This window comes from Ascaphus truei, chromosome 6 (assembly GCF_040206685.1).
Source record: "Ascaphus truei isolate aAscTru1 chromosome 6, aAscTru1.hap1, whole genome shotgun sequence".
Classification (NCBI taxonomy): Eukaryota; Metazoa; Chordata; class Amphibia; order Anura; family Ascaphidae; genus Ascaphus; species Ascaphus truei.
Window position 1 is genome coordinate 50,377,701 of NC_134488.1, and position 27,936 is coordinate 50,405,636.

General features: G+C 54.2%; 1 protein-coding gene across 2 annotated transcripts in view; it reads right to left on the reverse strand.

Annotated features, from left to right (window-relative positions):
• LOC142497031 (uncharacterized) overlaps window positions 1-8,379 on the reverse strand; it is a 166,419-nt gene extending 158,040 nt beyond the window's left edge. For both annotated transcript variants that reach the window (XM_075604259.1, XM_075604258.1), the window contains exon 1: window positions 7,608-8,379. The gene's annotated coding sequence lies outside the window, so the exon portion shown is untranslated. The remainder of the gene's footprint in view (window positions 1-7,607) is intronic.
• Between the last annotated feature and the right edge of the window lie 19,557 nt (window positions 8,380-27,936).

Here is a 27,936-nt window from a genome sequence, read left to right on the forward strand (position 1 = left end):
ACCAGTGTTGGTCACACCTGACTTCTCCAAAGAGTTCGTAGTCCAAACCGACGCATCTGAGGTAGGGCTGGGGGCGGTACTCTCCCAGGAGTCTCAAGGGGAGGAGCACCCCATCCTTTATTTAAGTAGGAAACTAAATCCCCAGGAGAAAAATTACTCCATAGTCGAGAAAGAGTGTCTCGCAATAAAGTGGGCTGTAGAGACACTCAAGTATTATCTGTTGGGGAGAAAGTTCCGATTGGTCACAGATCATGCACCCCTTACCTGGATGTGTCAAAATAGGGAGAAGAACGCTAGGGTGACCAGGTGGTTCCTAAGCCTACAGCCCTTTAAATTTTCTGTGGAACACAGGTCGGGGCACAAACATGGCAATGCCGACGGGTTGTCAAGGATGCACTCCCTAATATCCATGGTCGCTCACCCCTCGAGGTCTGAGCTGGGGGGGAGGATATGTGACAGAAACCAGGGGTTGGTAATAAACTCCATATACAGGGCTCCCAGGATACTGAACAGTTTCTGTCCTGTCTAAGCTGAACAGGGCAGCCTCGTGGTACAGGCACTCCATTCCACAGTTTGTCTGCTGCCTGTTTTCTGTCACCTGTCATGCTGATTAGAGTTCAGGTATATAAGACCTGTTTCCTGTTTCCTCTGGGCCCCGCCCAAGAGCCTGGAAGGCTGCTGAACTGCAGAGGGGTGAGAAAGCCTCTTTCCCAAATCGCTTCATTCATTCTGTTAGTTTGTCTAAAGACTGCAAAGGTACTTATTTTGTTGGTGGAAGTGGACAAGCCACTTCCAACTCTGAGTCAGGGACATCTAAGTTTAAGTTATCGCTCAGACGAGCAGCTTTTTGTTTGGCTTTGTTTTCTGTTTAAACTGTGGCAGTCTCAGTGCCTGGGACTGAATAAACCAGGCTTAGCCTGTTTAAAGGAACAGTACGTGACGTCTCATCATTTAACCTACCCTAAAAGACCGTGTTCTAACAGTCCCGGACAGACGGCGGAGCCCCGGAGTAAGCCGTTTGTCACAATACTTACATACATACTTACATACATACTTACATACATACTTACATACATACATACTTACTTACATACATACATACTTACATACATACTTACATACATACTTACATACATACTTACATACATACATACTTACATACATACATACTTACATACATACATACTTACATACATACTTACATACTTACATACATACTTACATACATACTTACATACATACTTACATACATACATACATACATACATACATAGGATGACATATTATTGGTCTTTGTACAATTACAAGTGTCAGAGGAAATAACAGGACAGGTTTATAGAGGGTCAGCTTGCAATGTTTCTTCACATTCAGTGCTGTGCCCAGTTTGCTGCACGTACAGAGCCCCCCGAAGCCCCTCGGCATGCACGGGGTGTGTGAGTCTATAGGGAGGGGAGCAGCTCACCCGGCTCTCACGCCGCTGTCCCCCTGACTCCCCTCCTCTCTCCTTCCCCCAGAGGCTGCCGGTGCGCAGCAACACGCTCCTTCTTTCTATTGGGAAGAATAGCAGGGCGGCCATGTCCTCATTAGAGACAGGAGTGAAGGGGTCACATCGGGACAAAACATTCTCCTGGAGGGACAGGAAGACTCAATGTCTAACCCCCCCCCCACATTCTCTCACCGACAAACTCAACAGGGAATTATTTGCAGATTTAAAAAAAAAAAAATATATCCATTTGCAGCCACTTTTCGGGTTATTATCATTATCATCAGACGACGGTAATTTAGCTAATTAAATGGACTGTCATTTAACAATATGTAAATAGCAGGCAGACCGTGTTGTGCAGACAGCGTCTCTCCCTCATTTACAAGTTCTGATGAAGCCGGCATTCTCAGAAGCCCGTCTGCCATAATCAGTTTGTGAGCACAATGCAGCTGCTCCTTACCGTTATATACACCATATTCTATATACACTCCCCTCCCTGCCCCTCTCCAATGTTCTGCTCCTTACCGTTATATACACCATATTCTATATACACACTCCCCTCCCTGCCCCTCTCCAATGTCCTGCTCCTTACCGTTATATACACCATATTATATATACACACTCCCCTCCCTGCCCATCTCCAATGCAGCTGCTCCTTACCGTTATATACACCATATTATATATACACACTCCCCTCCCTGCCCCTCTCCAATGCAGCTGCTCCTTACCATTATATACACCATATTATATATACACACTCCCCTCCCTGCCCCTCTCCAATGCAGCTGCTCCTTACCATTATATACACCATATTATATATACACTCTCCCCTCCCTGCCTCTCTCCAATGCAGCTGCTCCTTACCATTATATACACCATATTCTATATACACACTCCCCTCCCTGCCCCTCTCCAATGTTCTGCTCCTTACCGTTATATACACCATATTATATATACACACTCCCCTCCCTGCCCCTCTCCAATGTCCTGCTCCTTACCGTTATATACACCATATTCTATATACACACTCCCCTCCCTGCCCCTCTCCAATGTCCTGCTCCTTACCGTTATATACACCATATTATATATACACACTCCCCTCCCTGCCCCTCTCCAATGTCCTGCTCCTTACCGTTATATACACCATATTCTATATACACACTCCCGTCCCTGTCCCTCTCCAATGTTCTGCACCTTACCGTTATATACACCATATTATATATACACACTCCCCTCCCTGCCCCTCTCCAATGTTCTGCTCCTTACCGTTATATACACCATATTATATATACACACTCCCCTCCCTGCCCCTCTCCAATGTCCTGCTCCTTACCGTTATATACACCATATTCTATATACACACTCCCCTCCCTGCCCCTCTCCAATGTTCTGCTCCTTACCGTTATATACACCATATTCTATATACACACTCCCCTCCCTGCCCCTCTCCAATGTTCTGCTCCTTACCATTATATACACCATATTATATATATACACACTCCCCTCCCTGCCCCTCTCCAATGCAGCTGCTCCTTACCATTATATACACCATATTATATATACACTCTCCCCTCCCTGCCCCTCTCCAATGCAGCTGCTCCTTACCATTATATACACCATATTCTATATACACACTCCCCTCCCTGCCCCTCTCCAATGTTCTGCTCCTTACCGTTATATACACCATATTATATATACACACTCCCCTCCCTGCCCCTCTCCAATGTCCTGCTCCTTACCGTTATATACACCATATTATATATACACACTCCCCTCCCTGCCCCTCTCCAATGTTCTGCACCTTACCGTTATATACACCATATTATATATACACACTCCCCTCCCTGCCCCTCTCCAATGTCCTGCTCCTTACCGTTATATACACCATATTCTATATACACACTCCCGTCCCTGCCCCTCTCCAATGTTCTGCACCTTACCGTTATATACACCATATTATATATACACACTCCCCTCCCTGCCCCTCTCCAATGTTCTGCTCCTTACCGTTATATACACCATATTATATATACACACTCCCCTCCCTGCCCCTCTCCAATGTCCTGCTCCTTACCGTTATATACACCATATTCTATATACACACTCCCCTCCCTGCCCCTCTCCAATGTTCTGCTCCTTACCGTTATATACACCATATTCTATATACACACTCCCCTCCCTGCCCCTCTCCAATGTTCTGCTCCTTACCATTATATACACCATATTATATATACACACTCCCCTCCCTGCCCGTCTCCAATGCAGCTGCTCCTTACCATTATATACACCATATTATATATACACTCTCCCCTCGCTGCCCCTCTCCAATGCAGCTGCTCCTTACCATTATATACACCATATTCTATATACACACTCCCCTCCCTGCCCCTCTCTAATGTTCTGCTCCTTACCGTTATATACACCATATTATATATACACACTCCCCTCCCTGCCCCTCTCCAATGTCCTGCTCCTTACCGTTATATACACCATATTATATATACACACTCCCCTCCCTGCCCCTCTCCAATGTTCTGCACCTTACCATTATATACACCATATTATATATACACACTCCCCTCCCTGCCCCTCTCCAATGTCCTGCTCCTTACCGTTATATACACCATATTCTATATACACACTCCCGTCCCTGCCCCTCTCCAATGTTCTGCACCTTACCGTTATATACACCATATTATATATACACACTCCCCTCCCTGCCCCTCTCCAATGTTCTGCTCCTTACCGTTATATACACCATATTATATATACACACTCCCCTCCCTGCCCCTCTCCAATGTCCTGCTCCTTACCGTTATATACACCATATTATATATACACACTCCCCTCCCTGCCCCTCTCCAATGTTCTGCTCCTTACCATTATATACACCATATTATATATACACACTCCCCTCCCTGCCCCTCTCCAATGTCCTGCTCCTTACCGTTATATACACCATATTCTATATACACACTCCCGTCCCTGCCCCTCTCCAATGTTCTGCACCTTACCGTTATATACACCATATTATATATACACACTCCCCTCCCTGCCCCTCTCCAATGTTCTGCTCCTTACCGTTATATACACCATATTATATATACACACTCCCCTCCCTGCCCCTCTCCAATGTCCTGCTCCTTACCGTTATATACACCATATTCTATATACACACTCCCCTCCCTGCCCCTCTCCAATGTCCTGCTCCTTACCGTTATATACACCATATTCTATATACACACTCCCCTCCCTGCCCCTCTCCAATGCAGCTGCTCCTTACCGTTATATACACCATATTATATATACACACTCCCCTCCCTGCTCCTCTCCAATGTCCTGCTCCTTACCGTTATATACACCATATTATATATACACACTCCCTGCCCCTCTCCAATGTTCTGCTCCTTACCTTTATATACACCATATTATATATACACACTCCCCTCCCTGCCCCTCTCCAATGTCCTGCTCCTTACCGTTATATACACCATATTCTATATACACACTCCCCTCCCTGCCCCTCTCCAATGTTCTGCTCCTTACCGTTATATACACCATATTATATATACACACTCCCCTCCCTGCCCCTCTCCAATGTCCTGCTCCTTACCGTTATATACACCATATTATATATACACACTCCCCTCCCTGCCCCTCTCCAATGTCCTGCTCCTTACCGTTATATACACCATATTCTATATACACACTCCCCTCCCTGCCCCTCTCCAATGTTCTGCTCCTTACCGTTATATACACCATATTATATATACACACTCCCCTCCCTGCCCCTCTCCAATGTCCTGCTCCTTACCGTTATATACACCATATTATATATACACACTCCCCTCCCTGCCCCTCTCCAATGTCCTGATCCTTACCGTTATATACACCATATTATATATACACACTCCCCTCCCTGCCCCTCTCCAATGTCCTGCTCCTTACCGTTATATACACCATATTCTATATACACACTCCCCTCCCTGCCCCTCTCCAATGTCCTGCTCCTTACCGTTATATACACCATATTATATATACACACTCCCCTCCCTGCCCCTCTCCAATGTCCTGCTCCTTACCGTTATATACACCATATTATATATACACACTCCCCTCCCTGCCCCTCTCCAATGTTCTGCACCTTACCGTTATATACACCATATTCTATATACACTCCCCTCCCTGCCCCTCTCCTATGTTCTGCTCCTTACCGTTATATACACCATATTATATATACACTCTCCCCTCCCTGCCCCTCTCCAATGTTCTGCTCCTTACCATTATATACACCATATTATATTTACACACTCCCCTCCCTGCCCCTCTCCAATGTTCTGCTCCTTACCATTATATACACCATATTATATTTACACACTCCCCTCCCTGCCTCTCTCCAATGTTCTGCTCCTTACCATTATATACACCATATTATATTTACACACTCCCCTCCCTGCCCCTCTCCAATGTCCTGCTCCTTACCGTTATATACACCATATTATATATACACACTCCCCTCCCTGCCCCTCTCCAATGTCCTGCTCCTTACCGTTATATACACCATATTCTATATACACACTCCCCTCCCTGCCCCTCTCCTATGTTCTGCTCCTTACCATTATTTACACCATATTCTATATACACACTCCCCTCCCTGCCCCTCTCCAATGTCCTGCTTCTTACCGTTATATACACCATATTCTATATACACACTCCCCTCCCTGCCCCTCTCCAATGTTCTGCTCCTTACTGTTATATACACCATATTATATATACACTCTCCCCTCCCTGCCCCTCTCCAATGTTCTGCTCCTTACCATTATATACACCATATTATATATACACTCTCCCCTCCCTGCCCCTCTCCAATGTTCTGCTCCTTACCATTATATACACCATATTATATTTAAACACTCCCCTCCCTGCCCCTCTCCAATGTTCTGCTCCTTACCGTTATATACACCATATTATATATACACAGTCCCTGCCCCTCTCCAATGTTCTGCTCCTTACCTTTATATACACCATATTCTATATACACACTCCCCTCCCTGCCCCTCTCCAATGTTCTGCACCTTACCATTATATATACCATATTATATATACACACTACCCTCCCTGCCCCTCTCCAATGTTGTGCACCTTACCGTTATATACACCATATTATATATACACACTCCCCTCCCTGCCCCTCTCCAATGTTCTGCTCCTTACCGTTATATACACCATATTATATATACACACTCCCCTCCCTGCCCCTCTCCAATGTTGTGCACCTTACCGTTATATACACCATATTATATATACACACTCCCCTCCCTGCCCCTCTCCAATGTCCTGCTCCTTACCGTTATATACACCATATTCTATATACACACTCCCCTCCCTGCCCCTCTCCAATGTTCTGCTCCTTACCGTTATATACACCATATTATATATACACACTCCCCTCCCTGCCCCTCTCCAATGTTGTGCACCTTACCGTTATATACACCATATTATATATACACACTCCCCTCCCTGCCCCTCTCCAATGTCCTGCTCCTTACCGTTATATACACCATATTCTATATACACACTCCCCTCCCTGCCCCTCTCCAATGTTCTGCTCCCTACCATTATATAACCATATCTATATGTAACGGGTATTCCCCCCCCCAATCGCAGATCTGATGTGGGTGCAAGGAACATACGGTGTTACCATAGGTGTGGTGCATTACCTGTTGGCTCACAGGAGGGCTGAGCTTCCGCCACGGGGAACCTGGGGCAATTATACTAGGGGTAACCACTTACTCAATTCAGCGCCTCCACCTGCGATGGCTCCCACCAGAGGGGGAGTGGTTCCTCGCAGGACAATCAATAATAACATACACGGTGAGGTAAAATAACTAAGGACTTTACTAACATGCAAACAACATATCACGCAATACCTTTATATAACCTGTGTCCCTCTCTAGAGGAGACACCTACTGCGTCGCGCAGGACGCTTCCCCAACACCAGGTGATCCCACCCAGTGTCCCGAGAATCCCACCCAATGTCCCGCACTCTTGGAGAGAACGTGGGTGACTGCGCAGTCACAGTTACACTAAGGGGCCCGTTGGTGCACTTATGACTGTATGGTACCTGCCGAGCACTCCGGTACTCGGAGCAGCAACTGGCTTCGCAAAGGGTCAGACGTGTGATGAATCCGTCTGATCCTCCAACCGAACTCCTTTGTACGCAGACCACCAGGGCGGTCTCACTCCGGAATAGTCTCTGCGGACCCCAACGTGGGTCCGAACCGCTTCACAGGAACCGCAGCGTCCGCTGAGTCCCTAACTAACACTTGGTACTAACGTGACTGGAACCCTAACCTAGGGCCTGTCCCTGTAGTACAGCAACCTGTAGTGGCTTGGGGAACTCCTATGGGCCTGCAGGGGTTATGGCCTGTCCCACTCCCCTAACTACCCAAGTCCCTTCAGCCTCACTAAATGCTTGCAGCCAACGTGCTGCGCAACAAGGTGCCTGCCGGTCAGACCTCACAGCACTAACAGCCGTGACTCTGACAAGGCAGCACTCTATACTAAGGGCAGCGTCCCTATCTTGGGCCTCCCTCAGCACTTACCCACTAAACTAGTGGGGAGTTGGGGCCTACCTGGGGTGTGGGTACCTATGTGGGGCAGGAGCTGCACTCGCTCCCCGCACCCTTCCTTCCCTCACAGCTCCCTGACTCCAACTCTCTGTAACCTTTCTTTCCCAGCTCCCACTAATGTAAGTGGCAGGGTCCCTAACCTGAGGGCTGCCCCTGGCAACACTCACCTTACTGGGGAGCTGAGCTATCTCGGGCCCTGGGGGTGCTGGCCTAGTACAGGGAGTCCCTGACTCCTGTACCCTACCTCCTTCCCTGGGCTGCTCCGGTCTCTGACTGCCCAACGTGCTGCAACTGACAAAAACCCTGTCTGCACACAACATTGTTGCAACTCTGCAGCATGAGAATCTGCCAGCTCTATTGGCTTCAATGCTGCCTGTGACAAGGGTGAAAGTGCAGTCCCCAGAGACTGCTGGGAATTGTAGTCCTTGGCAAAGCTCTTTTCTATGGGGACCGCGTGCGCGATATTTACTGCGCATGGGCGAAGCTCGCGCCAAAACCAAGAGGGCGGTGCCCGCCGGGAGAAGTCGCCGTCCCCTTCCCCCACTGCCACAGGGGTAAGGCAGGGGGCAAAGGAAAATCAGGGGAACCGGGGGTGACCCCCTTACATATATATAGATTTCTCAAACCATTGTATGTATGTCAGTCTGTCTGTCCTGTGTCTCCCTGTGTCGAGGGGCAATCGCATTGGACCTTTGGCCCGTCACTCCGCCTCAGGCCAATGAGATGGCTCCCTTGGCCCGCCCGCCCCCGCACACCTCTCATTGGCCGGTGTGGTCACACACACACACACACACACACACACACACACACACACACACACACACACACACACACACACACACACTCACTCTCACACCGCGTGCTCTTCTCCAAGATGGCCTACCACACGATGTGCAGCAGCCCAGGTAAGACAGTACACCCTGCGCCTCACACCCCCCCGCAGGCGTGCCGCATCACACCTTACACCCTGCGCCTCACACCCCTCCTGCCTCACACCTTAAACCCCTGCCGCAGAACACCCCTGCGCGTCCCGCCTCAACAGCCCAGGAACAAGCGGCGGAGCAGCCGGCCGGGGGAGCGCACCATTACCTCGCGCCTCAGGCCAGGACCACACATGGCGCTTCCTGCCGCCGCCAGCACGCGCCTCCATTGGCCGGACGACCCATTGGGGGACCAAGCGGCCGGCGAGGGGGGAAGCGGCCGAGCCATCGGGGAACGGGGGGTGGGGGGGAGGGAGGGAGAGGCCTGAGCCATCGGAGAACAAGCAGGGGGGGCGGCCAGCCGCCGAGCCAGCGGGGGAACGGATGCCCGGACGGGGGGGGGGGGGGGGCCAGCGGATACATAAATTATGATTTATAAATAATACTACCTATTAGGTATTTACATCCCGGGCAACACCGGGTATATCATCTAGTGTGTATATATATATATCCCCTTTTCCCCCATGTCTTGGGAAACTACCTGTGGTATGTTACCTGATAGGCTCATAGGAGGCCTTATCCTTCGATGCAAGGCGCCTGGGGTGGTTGTGGTCTATCTGTTGACAGCGCCTCCACCTGGGAGGGATCCAAGCGCAGTTTGATAACCCCTGCCCAGGAACACACAGTAAAGAATAAATATACACATGGTGATATAACAACTTATCTTTACTGGCAACACACACCTCTGCAATACTGTACCCCCAACACAATAACGCCACCCTGGTGAGACCCCCAAAGTACTGAGGGCACCTAACCACCCGGTGTCCACAGAGTCAAACTCACCCAAGGTGTGTGGAGTAGCGCTACCCACAGTGTGTGTGTTGCCATTGGTGCACTTAGATGGTGATACCTTACCGGGCACTCCAGTACCCGGGTACTGCTGAACAACACAAAGGATCCGTCTGATCCACCGACGTATGTTGGTCCGGTCCATCCAACGAAGGCGTCCACCTCTGCGTTGGGTGAACTCCCGCTGGTGTGTCTCACCATATAGCCTCTTATTAGATGGTGGTCTGGTCCCAGGCCGCAAGTCACCATGCGGCGCTTCTCACGGCCGCTGTGCCTGTCACTATCAGGGCTAAGGTGAGTGTTCCTATCTGATGGCCTTCCCTACAGTACCACAAGCTGGTAGGGTCTCAGGGCCTAACTGGGGCCTAAGGGGCAAACTAGGCCTAGTCCATGGAAGCACTGCTCCCTGGACACTACCTCTAGTTGCCTCCTGGTCTTCAACTGGCGCGCGGGGTGCTAGCGCGCCACATGTATCTACCTAGCTGGCCGTGATCTCAGGGACCCAATTGGCCGTTCGCGCCCAGATGACCTGCCGCCCCAGAGGCTGCTGGGAACTATAGTCCCATAGAGCGTGGTGCAGAGCCACTGTAATGGCGGCTACAACTATTTTGTACTGCGCATGGGCAGGGTCTTTGTCACGCATGCGCGGCTATGCGCAAGATGGCGGAGCCCTGCCCCATAACCCGCCGCGGAAATCCGTTGCCCGATCGCCCCATCGATCTGCCGCAGCTCCCACCGCAGCGTTCCTGCAGTGGAGCATCCCCCCTCTCCCCCCCCCCCCCCCCCCAGGCCTTCTCTAATGTTTTTCTCCTTATTATTATATAATACACACACACACACACCCAGAGACAAATCCAATTTGCCTATTTGCAATTTTGCTTTTACTAGTTCTCTTCTGATAAAATTGGTGGAATATTATTGCACCCGTTGTGTGGGTTCCTGTGATGTATGTTTAGCTTATTTTTACATACATTCTATATAAGTACTTTTGACTTGTTCTTTACTATAGATATTGTAGATATTTTAGAGGTTTCATGTTTAGTTTTAGCAATTCTTCAGTATGTTTAATTGTATTGAGTTTTTTAATGAAATATTTTTACTGTATATGTTTTGGCAATGATTGGGTTGCTAGGCAACCCGTAGGGTATATATCCCCATTAGTATCATGAGACAAACACACTCCTTTGAAAAAGTCGCCGCAGAGTGACGAAACGCGTCAGGAAGAAGCAGCGTCATTGCGCCATCACTCTGGGACGGCTGACCGGGGCCGGATCACGTCCCATGCTGCTGGAGGCTGAGGGTGTGAGTCGCTTACTGCAGCTGCTCTGTTTACCAGGATTGGAAGACCTAAGACAACTACCAGCTGCTCGTGGTGTATCTTTGAGATGCAGCTGAACTTGTTCCCGGGTTATACAAGCTGGCTGCAGATATACAGCGCGGACTTCACCTGAGGATCTATCCAGTTGGCGGTGACAATATTGTTCACTAATGCTTGTTTTTATTTTCCCTTTGTGAGTGAGCCCGTTTCCTCCCTTCCTATTTCCCTTATTAAATGTGAAACTTTTTTATGCTATGGGCCATGCGCTTTCTCTCGCTCTTTTTATTTTTGAGAGATTGAGATAGAAGAAGAGAGGAAAAAAACCACAACAAGCACTCTGAGCAATCAAAGGATAACAAAAAGGTTTATTAAACTAATTAAACACAGAAATGAATAAAAAGACAGATTAAGATCAAACTGGGACCACAAGAAAAGCCGAACAAACGATCAAACAACGACCACTACGGCGGAAATAAATGGCTTTGGGTAAAAAAAAAACCTCTAACTCAAATAAGGTATTAAATAACACAAAAACAGGACACATATTACCGGAACAAACAGTGACATCGGAATAGTTCCCACTGAGCGTCTGGCCAGACCAGAAAACATGCACAATAAAATGGAGGAGTACTAGGTGGAACAGAACTAAACCTTGTATAGCTAAGAAAAGTACATGTAGCCAGGTGTTTCCCCCCCGGTTCCCCTTACAACTGCCGGAGGAGCAGGTGGGCCCAGCGTAGTTGCGGGGAGTGCGGGCGGGTGGACCCGCTGGGAGTGAAGGAGAGGACTCCGGTGCTCAGAGGCGGCTGCCGATGAGGGCGCCACCACTGTTGTGTGTCGCACATGTGCAGTAGAGATCACGCATGCGCAGAAGGGATGAGAAAGCGGCGGCCATCTTCTACATAGCTCCGCAGAGGAACTACATTTCCCACGATCCCCTGGGTCGGCCCGATCACGTGGGCTAGGTTAGCCAATAGTGATGCAGCAACCCCTGAGAGGAATATTGATACATTTGGAGAGCTTAGCTCGCACTGGGAGTTGGAGCCAGGACAAAGAATGGGAAGGTAGGGTCTGAGTGTCTGTGGCACTCAGACTAGGCCATATTGCCCCCTCAGGTCCTAGATAGGCCCCTTCCACTTAACTTGTTGCTTTAGGGATGGCCCCTTAGGTAGGGATGCTTCCCCATTACTGTTTACTGTCAGGGACACAGTGAGAGGAAGCCGCACAGTGATTGCGGCCTGTGGTCTGCGACCAGAACATCTCCGTTGCAAGAGACGCTGTATGGTGATATTATCCACACCGGAATTCACCCCACGTGGAGGCGGACGCCATCACGGACAACGACGCTGGGTCGGCGGATCCCTGTTGCTAAGTCGGCCGCACAGAGTACTGGAGTACTCGGCAGGTACTTCACCTAAGTGCACCAACACTCCACGGGATAGCGCTATCTCCTACACTTTTGGGTGGGCCCTGACATTGGGGGAAAAGGACATAAGGTTATTGGTGCCAAGCACCCTACGTACTTTGGGGGACACTCACTGGTGGTATCAGATTGGGGCATTGTTATACTGTGGGGTACAGGGTACTGTGGTCTGTGTTCAGTAAAGGTTGTTGTTATATACCTGCCTGTGTGTATTATTGTTATTGTTCCTTTAAGGGGCCACGCTGGGATCCCTTACAGGTGGAGGCGCTGCACCGAGACAACCCAGAATCACCCCAGGCTCCCAGTGGCGGAGGCTCAGGCCTCCTGGTTGCCAGACAGGTAATAGCAGCATTGGTAGTTCCTACCCTGGTACGGGGGAACAAGGGCTACATACAAAATGTCCATGAAATGCTATCATGATATAGCAGAGTAACAGCACCAAGTAGGGGCTTAAATCAGCACACATGAATACTGCTAATGCACAGGAGGAGAAATACCGTATGTGTGTATATATGTAACACACACACACACACACACCTTCTCCAATGTTCTGCTCCTTATCATTATGTACAGCCGAGGTACAGATACGGACGTGTGTCTGGGGGCTGTGTTTGTTACACATTGTTTTCGTTTTCTGTCTAGTTTTCCTTTTGCCGATTAGCCTCGGAGGCTGCCGATCACACTGGCGGATTTAGGGACCTCATGACGGAACAGTTGGAAAATGCAATACTCCAAAGAACTGCGTCGCGCACCGCCGGGTCTCGCACAGCGCCGGGTCTCGCGCACCGCCGGGTCTCGCGCACCGCCGGGTCTCGCACAGCGCCAGGTCTCGCACAGCGCCGGGTTTTCCCCATTTATACACTTAAAGCAGCAGCTGATCTGTGGGACCTCGGGCTGAGAATGATCCCACAGCCACGGTATTACTATATACAGGGAGCCCTAAAGCTTGAAATGTAAAGAGAAGAGATGGGCACACGGCCAATCACGGCACACACAGCTCCGCCAATCACAGGCACACACGCCGAGCTCTACCTGTCACAGGTACACACAGACTCCGCCCATCATGGGCACTCACACTGAGCTCTACCTGTCACAGGTACCCAGGCTCCCGCCCATCATATGTACACACACCGAGCCCTACCTGTCACAGGTACACACAGGCTCCGCCCATCATGGGCACACACACCGAGCTCTACCTGTCACAAGTACCCACAGGCTCCGCCCATCATGGGCACACACACTGAGCTCTACCTGTCACAGGTACCCAGGCTCCGCCCATCATATGTACACACACCGAGCCCTACCTGTCACAGGTACACACAGGCTCCGCCCATCATGGGCACACACACCGAGCTCTACCTGTCACAAGTACCCACAGGCTCCGCCCATCATGGGCACACACACTGAGCTCTACCTGTCACAGGTATACACAGACTCCCATCAAGCGTACACAATTCTTCAATGTGTTGCAGGGATCTTTTTCACTCCCCCCTCTCCCCATTGCTTCTCCTTCCTGTCGCTCTCCTCCTTCCTGTCACTCTCCCCCTCCCCGACACTATCTCTTGTACCTTCTGACCTCAGCTTGTACCCGACCTCTACCTTCTCTGACCCCTGGACCTCGGCTACGCACAACGGCCATCAGACTTCTCCAATCCTAGATCACGACGAGTATCACGACTGTTCTGACCTCTCCTACCCTGACCCAACTACACGAATACGACTCTGCAATCCGGACGCGGCTGTTGGTCGGTGTATTCTAACATCCCAACCGCAGCCCTGCGGTCCCGTCCTGTTTGTGGTGAGCACTCGTTACAGGTGAACGTCCCGCCTCCCCCCACGGCGCACGTCACGCCTCCCCCCACGGAGCACGTCCCGCCTCCCCCCACGGCGCACGTCCCGCCTCCCCCCACGGCGCACGTCCCGCCTCCCCCCACGGCGCACGTCACGCCTCCCCCCACGGCGCACGTCACGCCTCCCCCCATGGCGCACGTCCCGCCTCCCCCCACGGCGCACGTCCCGCCTCCCCCCACGGCGCACGTCCCGCCTCCCCCACGGCGCACGTCCCGCCTCCCCCCACGTCCTCTCTGCAGTCAGATGCCGTGATGAGGGGGAGAGGAGCACACCTCCTCCTTCACCTGATATTACAGCCTGTGGGCTGAGGCTCCGACAGTATTAATTACTTTACAAGGGCAAGGAGGACAGCCGCTCCTCCACACGGACCCTGGAGAAAGCGCTCCCTCTCTCTGCCTTTTCTTCTCTCTCACACGTTCTGTGCTTCCCTCTCTGGAATAATACAAGGAGAAGTGTGCTAACGCGCAGTTAACAATGCAGTTACTTTTATCCAATGTAACTGTGCGTTACCAGCTCCTCCCCATTCTGAATATGGGCCTCAATAAATGGCCCAGTGCCCCTGACATCAACTAGGTGACACAGGACAGAGATAGAAACTTCCCATATGACCCACACACTGATCTATGCCCCCCATCTCCTCTCTCTCACCCCCACCTCCTCTCTCTCACACCCTGCTACCATCTCTCATCCCCACCTACACCCAGGTTTACCTGCCCTCCTCACCCATCTCCATTTAAAGACAACCTAAAAACTCCTTGTTTCGGTCTCCTAATGCATGTGTTCCGGTCACCCATTACGCACTACCCATCCCCCTGTGTCAGTGTGTCACTATCCCCCCCATCCCCCTGTCAGTGTGTCACTACCCCCCCGTGTCAGTGTGTCACTATCCCCCCCATCCCCCTGTCCGTGTGTCACTATCCCCCCCATCCCCCTGTGTCAGTGTGTCACTATCCCCCCCATCCCCCTGTGTCAGTGTGTCACTAACCCCACATCCCCGTGTCAGTGTGTCACTACCCCCCCGTGTCAGTGTGTCACTATCCCCCCCATCCCCCTGTCAGTGTGTCACTATCCCCCCATCCCCCTGTGTCAGTGTGTCACTATCCTCCCCATCCCCCTGTGTCAGTGTCACTAACCCCCCCATCCCCGTGTCAGTGTGTCACTAACCCCCCCTGTGTCAGTGTCACTATCCCCCCCCATCCCCGTGTCAGTGTCACTATTCCCCCAATCCCCCTGCGTCAGGGTGTCACTAACCCCCCATACCCCGGCGTCAGTGTGTTACAAACCCCCCATGCCCCCTGTGTCAGTGTCACTAACCCCCACATCCCGTGTCAGTGTGTCACTATCGCCCCCATCCCCCTGTGTCAGTATGTCACTAACCCCCCCATCCCCCTGTGTCAGTATGTCACTAACCACCCCATCCCCCTGTGTCAGTGTGTCACTAACCCCCCCATCCCCGTGTCAGTGTTTCACTATCCCTCCATCCCTCTGCATCAGTGTTTCACTATCCCCCCATCACCCTGCGTAAGTGTGTCACTATCCCACCCATCCCCCTGCGTAAGTGTGTCATTGACTCCCCATCCCCCTGTAAGAGGCAGGGCCAGACATACACACAAGGAGACAGTTTTGGGGAAATTAAAACAGCTTTATTTAGCCTGTCCCTGTGTAAGGAATAACTCACTTCCCCAGTCCCTATCTGCGGGGCTGGGGGGATACACCCCTTACCCACCTATCCCTGTGTAAGGGCTAAGTCACTTCCCCAGTCCCTATCTGCAGGGCTGGGGGGGATACACCCCTTACCCACCTATCCCTGTGTAAGGGATAACTCACTTCCCCAGTCCCTATCTGCAGGGCTGGGGGGATACGCCCCTTACCCACCTATCCCTGTGTAAGGGATAACTCACTTCCCCAGTCCCTATCTGCAGGGCTGGGGGGGATACACCCCTTACCCACCTATCCCTGTGTAAGGGATAACTCACTTCCCCAGTCCCTATCTGCAGGGCTGGGGGGGATACACCCCTTACCCACCTATCCCTGTGTAAGGGCTAAGTCACTTCCCCAGTCCCTATCTGCGGGGCTGGGGGGATACGCCCCTAACCCACCTATCCCTGTGTAAGGGCTAACTCACTACCCCAGTTCCTATCTGCGGGGTTGGGGGGGATACGCCTCTTACCCACCTAGCTCTGTGTAAGGGATAACTCACTACCCCAGTCCCTATCTGCAGAGCTGGGGGGGATACGCCACTTACCCACCTATCCCTGTGTAAGGGCTAACTCACTTCCCCAGTCCCTATCTGCGGGGCTGGGGGGGATACGCCCCTTACCCACCTATCCCTGTGTAAGGGCTAACTCACTTCCCCAGTCCCTATCTGCGGGGCTGGGGGGGATACGCCTCTTACCCACCTATCCCTGTGTAAGGGCTAACTCACTTCCCCAGTCCCTATCTGCAGGGCTGGGGGGGGGGGGGGATACACCCCTTACCCACCTATCCTTGTGTAAGGGATAACTCACTTCCCCAGTCCCTATCTGCAGGGCTGGGGAGGATACGCCTCTCACCCACCTATCCCTGTGTAAGGGATAACTCACTTCCCCAGTCCCTATCTGCAGGGCTGGGGGGGATACGCCCCTTACCCACCTATCCCTGTGTAAGGGCTAACTCACTTCCCCAGTCCCTATCTGCAGGGCTGGGGGGGATACGCCTCTTACCTACCTATCCCTGTGTAAGGGCTAACTCACTTCCCCAGTCCCTATCTGCAGGGCTGGGGGGGATACGCCTCTTACCCACCTATCCCTGTGTAAGGGATAACTCACTTCCCCAGTCCCTATCTGCAGGGCTGGGGAGGATACGCCTCTCACCCACCTATCCCTGTGTAAGGGATAACTCACTTCCCCAGTCCCTATCTGCAGGGCTGGGGGGGATACGCCCCTTACCCACCTATCCCTGTGTAAGGGATAACTCACTTCCCCAGTCCCTGTCTGCAGTGCTGGGGGGGGATACACCCCTTACCCACCTATCCCGGTGTAAGGGCTAACTCACTTCCCCAGTCCCTATCTGCAGTGCTGGGAGGGATACGCCCCTTACCCACCTATCCCTGTGTAAGGGATAACTCACTTCCCCAGTCCCTGTCTGCAGTGCTGGGGGGATACACCCCTTACCCACCTATCCCTGTGTAAGGGATAACTCACTTCCCCAGTCCCTATCTGCAGGGCTGGGGGGATACGCCTCTCACCCACCTATCCCTGTGTAAGGGATAACTCACTTCCCCAGTCCCTATCTGCTGGGCTGGGGGGGATACGCCCCTTACCCACCTATCCCTGTGTAAGGGATAACTCACTTCCCCAGTCACTATCTGCAGGGCTGGGGGGGATACGCCCCTTACCCACCTAGCCCTGTGTAAGGGATAACTCACTTTCCCAGTCCCTATCTGCAGGGCTGGGGGGGATACACCCCTTACCCACCTATCCCTGTGTAAGGGCTAACTCACTTCCCCAGTCCCTATCTGCAGGGCTGGGGGGGATACGCCCCTTACCCACGTATCCCTGTGTAAGGGATAACTCACTTCCCCAGTCACTATCTGCAGGGCTGGGGGGGATACACCCCTTACCCACCTATCCCTGTGTAAGGGCTAACTCACTTCCCCAGTCACTATCTGCAGGGCTGGGGGGGATACGCCTCTCACCCACCTATCCCTGTGTAAGGGATAACTCACTTCCCCAGTCCCTATCTGCAGGGCTGGGGGGGATACGCCCCTTACCCACCTATCCCTGTGTAAGGGCTAACTCACTTCCCCAGTCACTATCTGCAGGGCTGGGGGGATACGCCTCTCACCCACCTATCCCTGTGTAAGGAATAACTCACTTCCCCAGTCCCTATCTGCAGGGCTGGAGGGGATACGCCCCTTTCCCACCTATCCCTGTGTAAGGGATAACTCACTTCCCCAGTCCCTATCTGCAGGGCTGGGGGGGATACGCCCCTTACCCACCTATCCCTGTGTAAGGGCTAACTAACTTCCCCAGTCCCTATCTGCAGGGCTGGGGGGATACGCCCCTTACCCACCTATCCCTGTGTAAGGGATAACTCACTTCCCCAGTCCCTGTCTGCAGGGCTGGGGGGATACGCCCCTTACCCACCTATCCCTGTGTAAGGAATAACTCACTTCCCCAGTCCCTATCTGCAGGGCTGGGGGGATACGCCCCTTACCCACCTATCCCTGTGTAAGGGCTAACTCACTTCCCCAGTCCCTATCTGCAGGGCTGGGGGGGATACGCCCCTTACCCACCTATCCCTGTGTAAGGGCTAACTCACTTCCCCAGTCCCTATCTGCAGGGCTGGGGGGGATACGCCCCTTACCCACCTATCCCTGTGTAAGGGCTAACTCACTTCCCCAGTCCCTATCTGCAGGGCTGGGGGGGATACGCCCCTTATCCACCTATCACACCCAAAGTTTCAAGCGGTATCTCAAAGCAGGTGGCCCTTCAGGTCAGGCGTGTCCGGGTGTGGGGGGGGGGGGGTGTTCCTGCCGGAGGGCTGTTCCTGCGCAAGGGGAGGGGGGTGTTCCTGCAGGTGGAGGGGGTGTTCCTGCAGGTGGAGGGGGGTGTTCCTATTGGGGTGTGTGGGGGGGAGGGGGGTATGATCTTGCTCTTGCTGACAGGGGACCAGAGACACCGAGCTGCAACTATTGATCAATGATATTTGTCTGTAACGCAGTGACAGTTGTGATGTCACCGCGTCCGCAGAGAGATCGCTGCGCAGATAGTAATGTTTAACGGCAGCTTTCTGCTCACAGATGAGAATTTAGAGACTTTAATAAGCTCGGATCAGCACCATAAATCCCTCGCAGATTCTGGCTCCGATTCCCCAACACAACATCTGATTAATGACGTCTATTAAATGTGAATAGATATATTTATTTACTTTTCCTCATGAAGATGTTAATAAGAAGCAGAATATAACACCGCCGTGCACATCTTCTGCACAAACACGCACATATTCCCGATTCCTGCCGCGCCTGTGAGGTCACGTAACGCGGCACTGCCGCTCTGCCAATCACAAGCCCCCCCCCCCCCCACTAAACAGCCCAAGCGTCTCCTTCTCTCCCCTGCGGCACTGACTCTCTGCCAATCACAAGCCGCCCCCAAACAGCACAAGCGTCTCCTTCTCTCCCCTGCGGCACTGACTCTCTGCCAATCACAAGCCCCCCCAAACAGCACAGGCGTCTCCTTCTCTCCCCTGCGGCACTGACTCTCTGCCAATCACAAGCCCCCCCCCAAACAGCACAGGCGTCTCCTTCTCTCCCCTGCGGCACTGACTCTCTGCCAATCACAAGCCCCCCTCCCCCCAAACAGCACAGGCGTCTCCTTCTCTCCCCTGCGGCACTGACTCTCTGCCAATCACAAGCCCCCCCAAACAGCACAAGCGTCTCCTTCTCTCCCCTGCGGCACTGACTCTCTGCCAATCACAAGCCCCCCCCCCAAACAGCACAGGCGTCTCCTTCTCTCCCCTGCGGCACTGACTCTCTGCCAATCACAAGCCGCCCCCAAACAGCACAAGCGTCTCCTTCTCTCCCCTGCGGCACTGACTCTCTGCCAATCACAAGCCCCCCCAAACAGCACAGGCATCTCCTTCTCTCCCCTGCGGCACTGACTCTCTGCCAATCACAAGCCCCCCCCCCAAACAGCACAGGCGTCTCCTTCTCTCCCCTGCGGCACTGACTCTCTGCCAATCACAAGCCCCCCTCCCCCCCCAAACAGCACAGGCGTCTCCTTCTCTCCCCTGCGGCACTGACTCTCTGCCAATCACAAGCCCCCCCAAACAGCACAAGCGTCTCCTTCTCTCCCCTGCGGCACTGACTCTCTGCCAATCACAAGCCCCCCCCCAAACAGCACAGGCGTCTCCTTCTCTCCCCTGCGGCACTGACTCTCTGCCAATCACAAGCCCCCCCCAAACAGCACAAGCGTCTCCTTCTCTCCCCTGCGGCACTGACTCTCTGCCAATCACAAGCCCCCCCCAAACAGCACAGGCGTCTCCTTCTCTCCCCTGCGGCACTGACTCTCTGCCAATCACCAGGCTTCAGCTTCTTCCGAACAGCACAAGATTCTCCTGCTGTCCCCCCCTGAGGAGCACAAGCCTCTCCTTCTCTCCCCCCTCAAACAGCACAAGCCTCTCCTTCTCTCCCCCCTAAACAGAACACGTCTCTCCTCTCCCCCCTCCCCCCTAAACAGCACAAGCCTCTCCTTCTCTCCCCCCTAAACAGCACAAGCCTCTCCTTCCTCCTCCCCTGAACAACATCAGCCTCTCCTCTCCTCTCCCCCACCCCTGCCCCAAGCTTCTTCTGACCAGTATTCCTCCCCTGAAGAGCACAAGCCACCCCTCCCCCCTGAAGAGCACAAGCCTCCCCTCCCCCCTGAAGAGCACAAGCCTCCCCTCCCCCCTGAAGAGCACAAGCCTCCCCTCCCCCCTGAAGAGCACAAGCCTCCCCTCCCCCCTGAAGAGCACAAGCCTCCCCTCCCCCTGAAGAGCACAAGCCTCCCCTCCCCCCTGAAGAGCACAAGCCTCCCCTCCCCCCTGAAGAGCACAAGCCTCCCCTCCCCCCCTGAAGAGCACAAGCCTCCCCTCCCCCCTGAAGAGCACAAGCCTCCCCTCCCCCCTGAAGAGCACAAGCCTCCCCTCCCCCCTGAAGAGCACAAGCCTCCCCCCCCTGAAGAGCACAGCAGTTTTAGGGTGTAACAAGGTAAAACTGCTGCTATTTGGGGCCCTGGCTGCAAAGGGTTTAAATAAAATGGCAGAGAGGAGCAGGCAGGAGACAGACGCTGATTACTGTGCGGCGTGTCGCGGCGAATTATCCGCGTACACAAGAAACTCACTCATCTCAAGCTCGGGAGAAAATCTAACATTTCTGGCTAATATTGTATGTGCATAATTATTCCTCAACAAATACCATCTGCTGGGAATAATGTTCCTCCCAATATCGGTCTGAGAGAGGGGGGGGGGGTTACACAGCCGCGGTCTGAGAGAGGGAGAGAGGGGTACACGGGGAGCGGGGTTACACAACCGCGGTCTGAGGAGGGGGAGAGAGGGGTACACAGCAGGGGTGTGGGTGGGGTTACACAGCTGCGGTCTGAGAGGGGGAGAGAGGGGTACACAGGGGGGGGGTTACACAACCGCGGTCTGAGAGGGGGAGATAGGGGTACACAGGGGGGGGGTTATACATCCGCGGTCTGTGAGGGGTACACACACACACACACACACACACACACACACACACACACACACACACACACACACACACACACACACACACACACACACACACACACACACACACACACACACACTAAATTGTCCGAAATGGGAGCAACACTCCAGAAATTAGGCCGGGTGCCTCGCTGTACCCGGCGCAGGTTTGGGTGCGTCGCTGTACCCGGCGCAGGTTTTGGTGCGTCGCTGTACCCGGCGCAGGTTTGGGTGCGACGCTGTACCCGGCGCAGGTTTTGATGCGTCGCTGTATCGGGCGCAGATTTGGGTGCGTCGCTGTCCCGGGCGCAGGTTTGGTGCGTCGCTGTCCTGGGCGCAAGTTTTGGTGCGTCCCTGTCCCGGGCGCAGGTTTTGGTGCGTCGCTGTCCCGGGCGCAGGTTTTGGTGCGTCGCTGTCCCGGGCGCAGGTTTTGGTGCGTCGCTGTCCCGGGCGCAGGTTTTGGTGCGTCGCTGTATCGGGCGCAGGTTTGGTGCGTCGCTGACCCGGGCGCAGGTTTGGTGCGTCGCTGTCCCGGGCGCAGGCTTGGTGCGTCGCTGTATCGGGCGCAGGTTTTGGTGCATCGCGGTATCGGGCGCAGGTTTTGGTGCGTCGCTGTCCCGGGCGCAGGTTTGGTGCGTCGCTGTATCGGGCGCAGGTTTGGTGCGTCGCTGTATCGGGCGCAGGTTTTGGTGCGTCGCTGTATCGGGCGCAGGTTTGGTGCGTCGCTGTCCCGGGCGCAGGTTTGGTGCGTCGCTGTCCCGGGCGCAGGTTTTGGTGCGTCGCTGTCCCGGGCGCAGGTTTTGGTGCGTCGCTGTCCCGGGCGCAGGTTTGGTGCGTCGCTGTCCCGGGCGCAAGTTTGGTGCGTCGCTGTCCCGGGCGCAGGTTTGGTGCGTCGCTGTCCCGGGCGCAGGTTTTGGTGCGTCGCTGTATCGGGCGCAGGTTTTGGTGCGTCGCTGTCCCGGGCGCAGGTTTGGTGCGTCGCTGTCCCGGGCGCAAGTTTGGTGCGTCGCTGTATCGGGCGCAGGTTTGGTGCGTCGCTGTCCCGGGCGCAGGTTTTGGTGCGTCGCTGTATCGGGCGCAGGTTTTGGTGCGTCGCTGTACCCGGCGCAGGTTTTGGTGCGTCGCTGTATCGGGCGCAGGTTTGGTGCGTCGCTGTATCGGGCGCAGGTTTGGTGCGTCGCTGTCCCGGGCGCAGGTTTGGTGCGTCGCTGTCCCGGGCGCAGGTTTGGTGCGTCGCTGTCCCGGGCGCAGGTTTGGTGCGTCGCTGTCCCGGGCGCAGGTTTGGTGCGTCGCTGTCCCGGGCGCAGGTTTTGGTGCGTCGCTGTACCCGGCGCAGGTTTTGGTGCGTCGCTGTACCCGGCGCAGGTTTGGGTGCGACGCTGTACCCGGCGCAGGTTTTGATGCGTCGCTGTATCGGGCGCAGATTTGGGTGCGTCGCTGTCCCGGGCGCAGGTTTGGTGCGTCGCTGTCCTGGGCGCAAGTTTTGGTGCGTCCCTGTCCCGGGCGCAGGTTTTGGTGCGTCGCTGTCCCGGGCGCAGGTTTTGGTGCGTCGCTGTCCCGGGCGCAGGTTTTGGTGCGTCGCTGTCCCGGGCGCAGGTTTTGGTGCGTCGCTGTATCGGGCGCAGGTTTGGTGCGTCGCTGACCCGGGCGCAGGTTTGGTGCGTCGCTGTCCCGGGCGCAGGCTTGGTGCGTCGCTGTATCGGGCGCAGGTTTTGGTGCATCGCGGTATCGGGCGCAGGTTTTGGTGCGTCGCTGTCCCGGGCGCAGGTTTGGTGCGTCGCTGTATCGGGCGCAGGTTTGGTGCGTCGCTGTATCGGGCGCAGGTTTTGGTGCGTCGCTGTATCGGGCGCAGGTTTGGTGCGTCGCTGTCCCGGGCGCAGGTTTGGTGCGTCGCTGTCCCGGGGGCAGGTTTGGTGCGTCGCTGTCCCGGGCGCAGGTTTGGTGCGTCGCTGTCCCGGGCGCAGGTTTTGGTGCGTCGCTGTACCGGGCGCAGGTTTTGGTGCGTCGCTGTCCCGGGCGCAGGTTTTGGTGCATCGCTGTCCCGGGCGCAGGTTTTGGTGCGTCGATGTCCCGGGCGCAGGTTTGGTGCGTCGCTGTCCCGGGCGCAAGTTTGGTGCGTCGCTGTATCGGGCGCAGGTTTGGTGCGTCGCTGTCCCGGGCGCAGGTTTTGGTGCGTCGCTGTATCGGGCGCAGGTTTTGGTGCGTCGCTGTACCCGGCGCAGGTTTTGGTGCGTCGCTGTATCGGGCGCAGGTTTGGTGCGTCGCTGTATCGGGCGCAGGTTTGGTGCGTCGCTGTCCCGGGCGCAGGTTTGGTGCGTCGCTGTCCCGGGCGCAGGTTTGGTGCGTCGCTGTCCCGGGCGCAGGTTTGGTGCGTCGCTGTCCCGGGCGCAGGTTTGGTGCGTCGCTGTCCCGGGCGCAGGTTTTGGTGCGTCGCTGTACCGGGCGCAGGTTTTGGTGCGTCGCTGTCCCGGGCGCAGGTTTTGGTGCGTCGCTGTCCCGGGCGCAGGTTTTGGTGCGTCGCTGTATCGGGCGCAGGTTTGGTGCGTCGCTGTCCTGGGCGCAGGTTTTGGTGCGTCACTGTATCGGGTGCAGGTTTGGTGCGTCGCTGTATCGGGCGCAGGTTTTGGTGCGTCGCTGTCCCGGGCGCAGGTTTGGTGCGTCGCTGTCCCGGGCGCAAGTTTGGTGCGTCGCTGTATCGGGCGCAGGTTTGGTGCGTCGCTGTCCCGGGCGCAGGTTTTGGTGCGTCGCTGTATCGGGCGCAGGTTTTGGTGCGTCGCTGTACCCGGCGCAGGTTTTGGTGCGTCGCTGTATCGGGCGCAGGTTTGGTGCGTCGCTGTATCGGGCGCAGGTTTGGTGCGTCGCTGTCCCGGGCGCAGGTTTGGTGCGTCGCTGTCCCGGGCGCAGGTTTGGTGCGTCGCTGTCCCGGGCGCAGGTTTGGTGCGTTGCTGTCCCGGGCGCAGGTTTGGTGCGTCGCTGTCCTGGGCGCAAGTTTGGTGCGTCGCTGTATCGGGCGCAGGTTTTGGTGCGTCGCTGTATCGGGCGCAGGTTTGGTGCGTCGCTGTATCGGGCGCAGGTTTGGTGCGTCGCTGTCCCGGGCGCAGGTTTGGTGCGTTGCTGTCCCGGGCGCAGGTTTTGGTGCGTTGCTGTATCGGGCGCAGGTTTGGTGCGTCGCTGTCCCGGGCGCAGGTTTGGTGCGTTGCTGTCCCGGGCGCAGGTTTGGTGCGTCGCTGTCCCGGGCGCAGGTTTGGTGCGTCGCTGTCCCGGGCGCAGGTTTTGGTGCGTCGCTGAATTGGGCGCAGGTTTGGTGCGTCGCTGTATCGGGCGCAGGTTTTGGTGCGTCGCTGTATCGGGCGCAGGTTTGGTGCGTCGCTGTCCCGGGCGCAGGTTTTGGTGCGTCGCTGTCCCGGGCGCAGGATTTGGTGCGTCACTGTATCGGGCGCAGGTTTGGTGCGTCGCTGTATCAGGTAAGAGATCCCCATGACAGATATCCATTTGCTACTCACATTTAGGAGCCTGTTGGTGATAATTAGTCTCGTTACGACGTCACAATCACCTGAATCTCTTGCTCTTGGCGTGAGGCAGACGTATTAGATAGAGGACGTTATGAGGGTGTTTATATCTGGAGGAAAAATGTACACGTCGCTGTACATTGGTGCGTCGCTGTACCCGGCGCAGGTTTTGGTGCGTCGCTGTATCGGGCGCAGGTTTGGTGCATCGCTGTATCGGGCGCAGGTTTGGTGCGTCGCTGTCCCGGGCGCAGGTTTGGTGCGTCGCTGTCCCGGGCGCAGGTTTGGTGCGTCGCTGTCCCGGGCGCAGGTTTGGTGCGTCGCTGTCCCGGGCGCAGGTTTGGTGCGTTGCTGTCCCGGGCGCAGGTTTTGGTGCGTTGATGTATCGGGCGCAGGTTTGGTGCGTCGCTGTCCCGGGCGCAGGTTTGGTGCGTTGCTGTCCCGGGCGCAGGTTTGGTGCGTCGCTGTCCCGGGCGCAGGTTTGGTGCGTCGCTGTCCCGGGCGCAGGTTTTGGTGCGTCGCTGAATTGGGCGCAGGTTTGGTGCGTCGCTGTATCGGGCGCAGGTTTTGGTGCGTCGCTGTATCGGGCGCAGGTTTGGTGCGTCGCTGTCCCGGGCGCAGGTTTTGGTGCGTCGCTGTCCCGGGCGCAGGTTTTGGTGCGTCACTGTATCGGGCGCAGGTTTGGTGCGTCGCTGTATCAGGTAAGAGATCCCCATGACAGATATCCATTTGCTACTCACATTTAGGAGCCTGTTGGTGATAATTAGTCTCGTTACGACGTCACAATCACCTGAATCTCTTGCTCTTGGCGTGAGGCAGACGTATTAGATAGAGGACGTTATGAGGGTGTTTATATCTGGAGGAAAAATGTACACGTATTTATTAGGAGTTTTATTCTCTGACGGGGGTGGGCTGACGTGGTTTACAATGGGAAGAAATAGTACACAAGTCTTTGCGAGGTATTACAGAGGGAGCGAGGCTCGCTCGGCCGGCGAGGAATCAGCCGCGGTTACGCTCCCGCGCACCGGAGGCTGACCATCGATTATTGCCTTAAACTACGCATGTCACTTTCAGTGAAAGACCCCACAATGAAGTCCTCCCTGTGTCTGCACAGACCGAGGAAGGGTCTTAATCGTCATAAACCCAATATATTGTGTCTTTCAAATCAAACTGCAGATACATTAACCCATGAAGCACCAGATTGAGTAAAATACTTCATATCTCATGATATTATCATGACAAAGGGCAGCAATGAGCCTGTTACCCTCACACACCAGCAATCTCACAAAGAGGTTAGTGTCTCTGAGTATTAGGAAGGTGTGAGAGTTTAGTGTCACTGTGTGTCATGGAACAAGAACTACATTTCTGACTCACCCACCTCTCTCCTTTGCAGCTTCTGCCTGTCAGATCTCATTCCCAGCTGCATGGAGCTTGCACACACATACTGTGCCTGTGTAACTTGCAACAATGTTGCATTCCTTGCCTCCGAGCATGGAATCAGTGAGCTGCTACAGCAGTTTCTGAGATCCTCACCAGAATGGGCTAATCTGCCCCCCCCCTCCTGTTTGTTCAGAGATAGTCTGCCCCTAGACTATTCCTTTACCCACACTGCCTCTCACTTCCTTTTCCACCCTGGAGACAGTGAGTACAGCACCCTTTTCTGTTCATCCCCCATGGTGAGGCCATCTCTTTTTACCGGTTTCTAACTAATAATCACCACTACATACCATCCACAAGTATCTGTGTTCTGCTGCTTTTCCCAATAAAGTGGAGGAAATATTACAGGGCTTGGAGTGATTTAAAAGGGAACTGTGTTAATGCTATCGGGAGCCACTCACACATTAAACGTGACCCTGGCTTCAGAAAACTGTGTATTAGGAAGGGGTGAGAGTTTAGTGTCACTGAGTATTAGGAGGGGGTGAGAGTTTAGTGTCCTTGAGTATTAGGAAGGGGTGAAAGTTTAGTGTCCCTGAGTATTAGGAGGGGGTGAGAGTTTAGTGTCCCTGAGTATTAGGAGGGGGTGAGAGGTTAGTGTCACTGTGTATTAGGAGGGGGTGAGAGGTTAGTGTCACTGTATTAGGAGGGGGTGAGAGTTTAGTGTCCCTGAGTATTAGGAGGGGGTGAGAGTTTAGTGTCCCTGAGTATTAGGAGGGGGTGAGAGGTTAGTGTCACTGTGTATTAGGAGGGGGTGAGAGGTTAGTGTCACTGTGTATTAGGAGGGGGTGAGAGGTTAGTGTCACTGTGTATTAGGAGGGGATGAGAGGTTAGTGTCACTGTGTATTAGGAGGGGGTGAGAGGTTAGTGTCACTGTGTATTAGGAGGGGGTGAGAGGTTAGTGTCACTGTGTATTAGGAGGGGGTGAGAGGTTAGTGTCACTGTGTATTAGGAGGGGGTGATAGTTTAGTGTCACTGTGTATTAGGAAGGGGTGAGAGTTTAGTGTCCTTGAGTATTAGGAAGGGGTGAAAGTTTAGTGTCCCTGAGTATTAGGCGGGGGTGAGAGGTTAGTGTCCCTGAGTATTAGGAGGGGGTGAGAGGTTAGTGTCACTGTGTATTAGGAGGGGGTGAGAGTTTAGTGTCCCTGAGTATTAGGAGGGGGTGAGAGGTTAGTGTCACTGTGTATTAGGAGGGGGTGAGTGGTTAATGTCACTGTATTAGGAGGGGGTGAGAGGTTAGTGTCACTGTGTATTAGGAGGGGATGAGAGGTTAGTGTCACTGTGTATTAG